Source organism: Macaca nemestrina, chromosome 6 (assembly GCF_043159975.1).
Source record: "Macaca nemestrina isolate mMacNem1 chromosome 6, mMacNem.hap1, whole genome shotgun sequence".
In the NCBI taxonomy this organism is placed as follows: Eukaryota; Metazoa; Chordata; class Mammalia; order Primates; family Cercopithecidae; genus Macaca; species Macaca nemestrina.
In genome coordinates, this window is record NC_092130.1 from 83,566,408 (window position 1) to 83,575,069 (window position 8,662).

General features: G+C 39.3%; 1 long non-coding RNA gene across 1 annotated transcript in view; it reads right to left on the reverse strand.

Annotated features, from left to right (window-relative positions):
• The window catches only part of LOC139363593 (uncharacterized), an 80,717-nt gene extending 72,055 nt beyond the window's left edge, over nt 1-8,662 (reverse strand). The window contains exons 1-2 of the long non-coding RNA XR_011624259.1: nt 8,592-8,662; nt 1,867-2,020 (exon numbers count right to left, since the gene is read on the reverse strand). This is a non-coding gene — a long non-coding RNA (uncharacterized lncRNA). The remainder of the gene's footprint in view (nt 1-1,866; nt 2,021-8,591) is intronic.

Sequence of the window (8,662 nt, forward strand, 5' to 3'; positions counted from 1 at the left end):
GCCAGCCTGTGAAAACAGTTGAGAGGGGGGCTGTCCTCTGCAAAGCCACAGGCGCAGAGTTGACCAAGGCCATGGGAACTCACCTCTTGCATCAGCATGATCTGGATGTGAGATATGGAATCAAAGGAGATCATTTTGGAACTTTAAGGTTTGACTACTCTGCTGGATTTCAGACTTGCATGGAGCCTGTAGCCCCTTTGTGTTGACTAATTTCTCCCACTTGGAGTGGCCGTATTTACCCAATGCCTGTATCCCCATTGTATCTAGGAAGTAACTAACCTGCTTTTGATTTTACAGGCTTATAGGGAGAAGGGACTTGCCTTGTCTCAGATAAGACTTTGGACTATGGACTTTTGAGTTAATGCTGAAATGAGTTAAGACTTTGGGGGACTGTTGGGAAGGCATGATTGGTTTTCAATAGTGAGGATATGAGATTTGGGAGGGACTGGGGTGGAATGGTATGGTTTGGCTGTGTCCCCACCCAAATGTCAACTTGAATTCCCACATGTTGTGAGTGGGACCCAGTGGTAGATAACTGAATCATTAAGGTCAGTCTTTCCCATGCTGTTCTTGTGATAGTGAATAAATCTCATGAGATCTGATGGTTTTAAAAATGGGAGTTTCCCTGCACAAGCTCACTTCTCTTGTCTGCTGCCATGTGAGATGTGCCTTTTACCTTCTGCCATGACTCTGAGGCCTCCCCAGGCATGTGGAACTGTGAGTTCAATACAGCTCTTTCTTTTGTAAATTGCCCAGTCTTGGGTATGCCTTTATCAGCAGTATGAAAATGAACTAATATGGTAAATTGGTCAGGTAGATAGAAACATCCATAGAGAAATGAATAAATCTTAGAATAGCTGTGCTAGCAGCCTATTTTCTTGGAACTATTGGAAGGGGAAGATCCAAGCTTCTAGGAGAAACCAAATTTTTATTCCTGAACCATTTTCTATTATAAACATGGTGGAAGGCATGTTTATTTAAACATGAGGTAGCACTCTAGGTTTCTCATGGCTGCTCATAACATAGATAATCTAGAAGTATCCATATGCCTTGGTAAGGGGAGAGAGAGAGAGGCTGAGATGGTCAATGAACCAGCAGAGGCCTGGAGTTTAGAAAAAGATGTCATGAAGTTTCAAATATTTGAGACCAGAAGCAAATTGAGTGGACCATGAGCATCAGCCATGGGAACATGGTCTCAACAGATATTGCAAAGGGCACTAGAAACTAGACAAGACTAGCCTGGATCAGCCACTTCTCAACCAAATCTTTCCAAGATCCACAGTACAACACTAGGAATTGTGATTACAAATCCATTACTTTCTCCTCCTTTCTTTAACCTTCACAGAGTAATATAGCCCACCTCCTCCTATGCCCCAGCATTACCTTTGGATAATTTGAGATGAGAGAAAAACTTTGGAAGACATCGTGCACCCCAGACACACTACTTTGAAATGGAAGATGATGTTAAACTGGAAGACAGTAAGAGATACTATTTCTCACGTATGAAACTAATAGGGTGGATGTTCAAGAAGTAAGATTAACTCATAGAAAATGATGACACATTTCAAAAATAAGATCTCATTTGGGTTAATAAACATCTTTTTAAGACATTAAATAAACAACTTAATTTTCTTTGTGTATTTGAATAATGCGGACACCTAGCTATTTATTAAATCCACTGGTTGAGGAAGCAGACTGGGACACAGAGAAGGTGTATGAGATGGTCTTGTGGTCACATGAGAATAAGAAGACTCCTTCATACTGGAATGGTCCATGCTGTCTAAAGGCTTCCCTGATCAAAACTATATAAAACTGAGTTAATAATAGAACCCACAAACTTCAAAAATTCAACATAAACAAAAGCACCTTCACACACTCCTCTCTACTTGCAAATTCAATGAAGAGAACCTCTACGACTCACAACGAAGACCAGTCCAGCTGGAGACTCGCCAGGCCTTACTTGGTCAACAGTCAGTAGTTGTCTGCTCTTTGGCCTCTCCTTTCCCAGCTCCTTTCTGTTCTGGTAAAAATAAGAAGAGAAAAAGTAAAACAATAAATGCAATTTAGAAAAAGTTACATTATTCTGCTTCTGCCTTTATTGTTTGTTTTTAGCTAGCCTTGGAATAAAACTAAGAAGAAGATTAAGACACTTTAATTTGGGCTTTGAAATTCAAATCCAAGTCAGAGAACTTCAAAAAGAGAGTATCAAGTTGCTTACTATAACATGCTAGAATAGAATCAGGGGAACGTCCTGTCGACAAGTCCTCCCTAAACAAAATATCTCTCTGATCATTCTTTTAACAAATAAGAGATTTAATTGGGTTAACAAATTCCTTTATAAAAATTAAAAAATATTTATGAGAAGAATTACAGCTACTCACAGCCCAGTGTAAAATACATCCAATGAGCTTTCTGGTAATATCTAGGTTTGCCACACTGATACAATAGGGAATTTTGATTGTATCGAGAGAGATAGGACTAAGGGAGCAAATGTAATTATGTGGTTGGGTGGAGGGTAGGGGAGGAGTGGTGACTACTGTGAGGCTTTGACCCACTCTAAGGAGCCATTGACCAGATGGAGCCATTGGTCAATAGAAGATAGGAGATAAGGAGATAAGGAGAAGTTTAGGAATAGGAGATAAGGAGAAGTTTCAGGATGGTGGAATTGGTTATCCCAGGTCATCCTGGGGACATGCCTCTTTATGCCACAGGGAACCTACTTTTATAAATAGTTTATCAATAATGCTAATGACTGTCTAGGCAAGATTCTTTCTCAATTTCCCTATACTTTGAGAATCATTATATAATGAGAAATTTCTGATCTCCCTTAATTTCCATGCCAACAACAATGATCTGAGATTGTTGGTTATTCTTCTCAAAGGTGCTCTCATTAAACACAGGAGAGAACTGAAGAGAGGCTTGTTTCAGAAACATGAGAGGAGATAACAGAAGACTTTGAGACAGGTTTCAAAATCTTGTGTGAGTGATTTTAACTAGATCTGGATAATAATGACTGAATCAAGAAGATGTATTTAGATTACATAAAGCTATGTAAAGCTAATTTCAAGGTACCTGCCTTCTGTGTTAGATTGTTTTATTTTAGGGTAACAAGCCTAGTTTGAAAAAAAAAAAGTTATGATTAAAAATAGGCATTTTGTGATGAAGTAGATTCCTCAGGAAATAGGAGAAAATAGATTTAGCTAATTTATTCACTCATTCATTCATTTATTGAAACAACCATCTTGAATTGGTCCTGGTTTCTCAACCAAATCAGTCAAAAATTGTCAAGACTAATTTAGCTGAAATTGCCTCCTGAGCACAATATTAAAACGTACAGTTATAGTCAGAGTATTGATACGTGTTTTGGCATTGTCAATTCTTCTTTCACTGTTTTCTTATGTCCTCACTGCATGGCAGCTCTGGAGGACATCAGGAAAGGTATACGCTAACTTTGGGATGGCAGTGACGCTGGAATTTTGTGTGCGTGCATGCATGCACATGCGTGCATGCGTGTGTGTGTATTTTGTGTGCCCTTTAGGTGAGAAATACAATTACAATAACTCTATGCTCAGTTGGAGTCTCATGACTCATCACTCCATATCTAAATCAGCCCCTGAAGATGTAAGGGCTCTTGCAAATCCTGGAAATATCCATCTAATACTTACCCTTGACCTCCTGTTTCGGTTCCTGTATGCAGCACTGCTCTGTTTCAGAAACAAATCGTTTTCCATTATAATTCAGAAATACTCAGGTCCCCAAACAAACCTGAGATTTCAGCTATTCAGCAAATTTTTTATTTGCAAAGCACATGCCTGCTAGCCTCTGAGATTGCAGTTGCTATTCATATGAATGTTGGCAACATTTGACTGTGGGGGTCAATTATGGTCATTTACCATGATGACATAATAACAACTACAAAAATGTGAAAGCTAAAGTAGGGTTATTATTACTGTTTGTAAAGTCTGTGTCCCAGATGTTCCTGCCAGGAGAGAGAAAAGCTGGAGTGCAGAGAGAGCTGACAACAGTGCTAAACATTCAAATCACCACCAGATAGAACAATTTACAAGATGGGGATGTAACAAGAGGTTAAAGCTGGTACTCAGGTTGCCCTGCCTCCCTCACCTTAAACTGCAAGGCTTTTCCTTCTTGGCATATCATGTCATACAGAAACAACCCTGCACCCTAGCCCAAGGATGAAAGAAAAAGAAGAAATACAGGCAGTGAATTTGCCCAGAGAGATGGGCCAACAGCCAGTGTCATTCGCTGATATATAGCCGAGGAGGAATTTATTTCCAACTAGTAGAGGATTGGGGGGCTCATAAAACTGTATAGCTTCAACTCAATGAAATAAGGTTAGTAAAATACATAAACTCTGATACAGCACCGTGAAGTATGCCTCTAGTCACCTGCAATTCACCAATGACTTCGTGATAGATATTCTCACACCTGGCTGTTCCTTGTCAGCTGTGACCAGTGTGTGCTTTCAGCAAAGTTCACCCTCCCTCCCTCCCGGACCGTCTCTTTTTTTCTACCTTGGGAGAGGTCTAGTGCTAGGCTAGTAGAGGGCTGGCTGATTGCAGAGATGCTTAGCAGATCCTACAGCAGATCTCTTGAGTGATAACACTCTGATAGCAAGCACCAGCATGAGACAAAAGCACAGTATTTGTCAAATGAAAAAATACAGCAGTAGTTGAATATACGAATAGGTAATAAAAAAATCCAGCTCTAAAAAAATTCAGCTCTGATGATGTCTGTTTTTTTAAAAAATGGAGAAAAAAATCACAGTAGGCAGAAACTCCATTTTTTTACACTTCATACTTCTGTCAGTGTGATGTTGAACAAGTACCATTAATCAAGAGCACTGTTATTCATTAGGCACAGTGATGTACTTGAATTGTTACTTTAGTATCATTGTTCAAAGCCTCTGGAACAGCCTTAAAGAAGATGGGAAAAATTTATAGCTATAGTTTACAGCCAAGACTGTAAAAGAACTTTCCTACTATTAACCAAATGTTAAACATGGTAATAATAGTAATAATACCTTGTATTTACACAGTGACTGTCTGAGAAACTCAAAGTACTCAACAAACAGTACATAGTATATTCATTGTCAACAACATCGTTTTGCAGAAAGTTAGTGGGAGGTAGTATTACTTTCTTTGCTATCGGGCCAATAACATATTCTTTGTGTTTATAGTTATCTCTGATGCAGGGGAGGTGGCAGACAGGAAGGAGGATAGGGATATGGCATATGTGTGGTGGCAGTGAGTGGATCGAAGAGTTTTGTGTATCTTTTGAAGAACTAACCCAAAAGGAATCCTTTTGCTGTGTAATGGTTGTAAGAGATTTGGATAAACATGATAGTTAATCCAGTCTCTCCAGGCATCAGAAATTAATTATAGCATATTCTAATCAGAATGCACTCCTGAGGAAATTAACTTGATGTACTCTGCCTGCTGAGAGGAGGAAGAGCCCTCAGGCCCTTTGGCAGGTTTCCTGACATCCCAAAGCTGACATGCTCATGCGGCTTCTTTGAGTGACTGGTTCCTGGCCCTGCCTACCTACCCGCAGCTGATTGAACCAGGGTGGGCCAATCAGATTCCTTCTCCTGGGCATTTAGAAATGGATTGTGGGAAATCCAATGAGTGTAACGAACTTCTGAACTGGCAGGTGACTTAAAGACAGGCCTGCAATGACTCTATTTGACCCATCTGAAAAACAAACAAAAGAGAGGAGGAGGGAGAGCTTTGGTTCATGAAGAATGTTCTGTTTCTCTCCTAGTCAGAGCCATTTCAGGCTCTATAGCCCATCCCTGATTCTTTACAGTAAATATCCATTCAGCTTAAGTGTTTTTCTTTTATTCCTGAACAAATATATGATCTCTAACTAAGATAGAAAATATCCCAAGATAATCACACTCAGAAGACTTTTTAAGAGTAAAGGACAGATCACATGCACAGAAAAGGCCCTTCAGTGTTATTTTATTTGGAGGGTCCTTGGCCCCCACATATCGAAATACCTTTTGTGGGGAGTTCAGCACAGCAGAGACCATTTAGTGAAGTTGACAATTCAACTCTGAGAAGAGTGAAGTTTTGTTTTGTGTTTTGTTTGCCCATTTCCCTCTTTTAAATCTGATCCTATTTTGTTTAATTAATTGTACCCTCTGCATATCAGTGGGTTGTTTTAAATTTTAAAAAGGCAGTAACTTTTAAAAGTTTGGAGAAAATCGACTTGTCTGTATGCATCATTTAAGTCCCAATAAGACAGGCACAACAAAAATCTCAACACTTGCCACTTGAGTCAGACTTTTCAGTCTGAGGTGAGCACCAATGTTGAATTGTTAAGAAAAGTATTCAAATGCAATATTGCACCCCAAAATAATTCTTGCTCTCCTGCCACAAGAAAAAAACAAAAACTCCATTCTAGTACTAGTTTTCTGTACATTTCCCCTCATTCCCAAAGCATTTTAATATTCACAACTACATAACAGAATGGAAAAACGGGCATAGATATTCAGAGCAGAGAAACAGCAGTGTTCATAATAATAAATAAGCAATATTTAGCCATTTTGTGATTCTCCAGGAGAGTGGACTTGCCAAATCAGTGACCCTGGGGGTTTGCCTAGAGGCTGTTGCAGGTGGGCCAAAGACATTGGAGTCAGACAGACCCTCCCAAATTTTTAAAAGAATGTCTTTGAATAGAGAATTTATGCTTTCTGAGGCTGTCTCCTTGTCTTCCTTACTTGTAAAATGGAGTTAACAATAGCTACTATGTAGGTTGTTGCAACAATGAAATGAAATGATGTTTATAAAATACGAGGCACTTGGTTGCTGAAAGGAGAGTTCTGCATATTTTGGGAATGGTTTATAATCTCAAACCTTCATTACCGTGACTCAGATACCCTAGAAAATATATGACGATATTGAAATTCAACATTTTCCCTAGATTTAAAAAATATTTTAAATGTAATGATTAAGTCTCAAAATAGATCCAAATGAAATTAATGGCCCTGTGCATTTTGTTACTAAAATAACTGAAGTGTCTCAGAAGGTTGCTTCCACCTGAAATTCCTCAGCATGCAAACTGATGATGCTAAAGATAACACGACTTAATGGGCAGTGTAGAGACTTCTTTGCACACTCTCGTTTTACAAAGCTCCACTTGCTACACAATTAAAATGATACTCTAAGATGAAAGGGGCTGCTGCCATCATTGAGCAGGTTATGTGTGCTGACAGCAAACAATTCCAAGGGTCTCCCAACGGACTGAAACTGCAAGCAGAATAAAGCTTCCTGTCCTTAGTGCTGCAACTACTCAGGCTCTTATTCAAAGAACCTGAAATATTACAGGATGGGATGTTTCTTACAGTAGAAATGGCATAACTCTAGTACAAGTTGAATTTATTCATATTCCCAAAAAGTTCGCTGTGTCTCTGAATTTAGAATGCAAGTTCCTAAGGAAAGTCTGCTAAAACCATCTCTTTAGGAATGTTGATGGAATTTTGTTACTTCATTAATTATATTCATTCATTCAATACTTTTTTTTTTAATACTGTACTTCAGATAGTAATGATACAAACCTGCATAATGCTGACTTAGTCTTGCTCTACAAGAGCAAGAGATCTCCCTCTCCCTGTCACTTAAGCCTTTGGTCTCTAATTTCACCACTAATAATCCACAGTTATGACTCCTGAACTTTAATTTCCCTTGTGACCCTGGGGATGGGTATAATTTTTTTGTTGGAAATAGTGGTATTTAGGATAAATTCTAAACTTGCTAGCAAGGAATACAAAGCTGTTTATGATGTCTATCCAAAACTCAAGTCTTGTAACTTGCTCCAACTTCACAATAACTGAAACTAACTACCTGCAGTTCTTCCTAGTGAGCCTCCCCTTTCCCCTTCCTCTTTCTCTTTCTCTTGGCCTTCCGTGGTCTATGTAAGCTGTCATTGCTATCCAGAATTTCTTTTGTGACACTGAAGACATACAAAACATATGTTATGTTGAGTCAGTGTGTCTACAAAAACAAGGTGCCATCACCCTGAGGTGGAAGGACTTCTAAAAGTCTCAGAGGAACCACCTGAAGCAAGAGGCAAGAGGAAGACATTGATGGTGTCAGGGTTGTCATCAAGAGCCAAGGTAGGGGCCTGGTCAGCAAAGACGGGACAACTCTCCAAAACAATGGTTAGGCATTTCCCACTTCAGGGCAACATTGCTCTAACCTTGAGCCAACTCCTCTAAATCAGAATCTAAGAACTCAGCTATAGGTCAGAGAGAGCCAATAGTGAAAGTTACACGAAAAATACATGAACCCCTCTCCTGCTACCACAGAATTGCAAAACTTTCTTTGAACAGATAGATATCCCTGGGGAAACGAAGGAGGAGAAGGAAAAGCCTATACATCTCCGTTGTAACGCACCCCTGCCTTTATCTAGCATTCAATCAAAAGAGACAATTGAATTGACAAGAAATTTTTAAAAACAGTTTTCTACTGATTAAAAATAGAAGCCTAGCCTGGGCAACATAGTGAGACTTCGTATCTACAAAATAATAATAATAATAATAATAATCATCTGGGTTTGGTGGCACATACCTATAGTCCCAGCTACTTGAGAGGCTGAGGCGAGAGGACTGCTTGAGCTGTGATCATACTACTGCACTCCA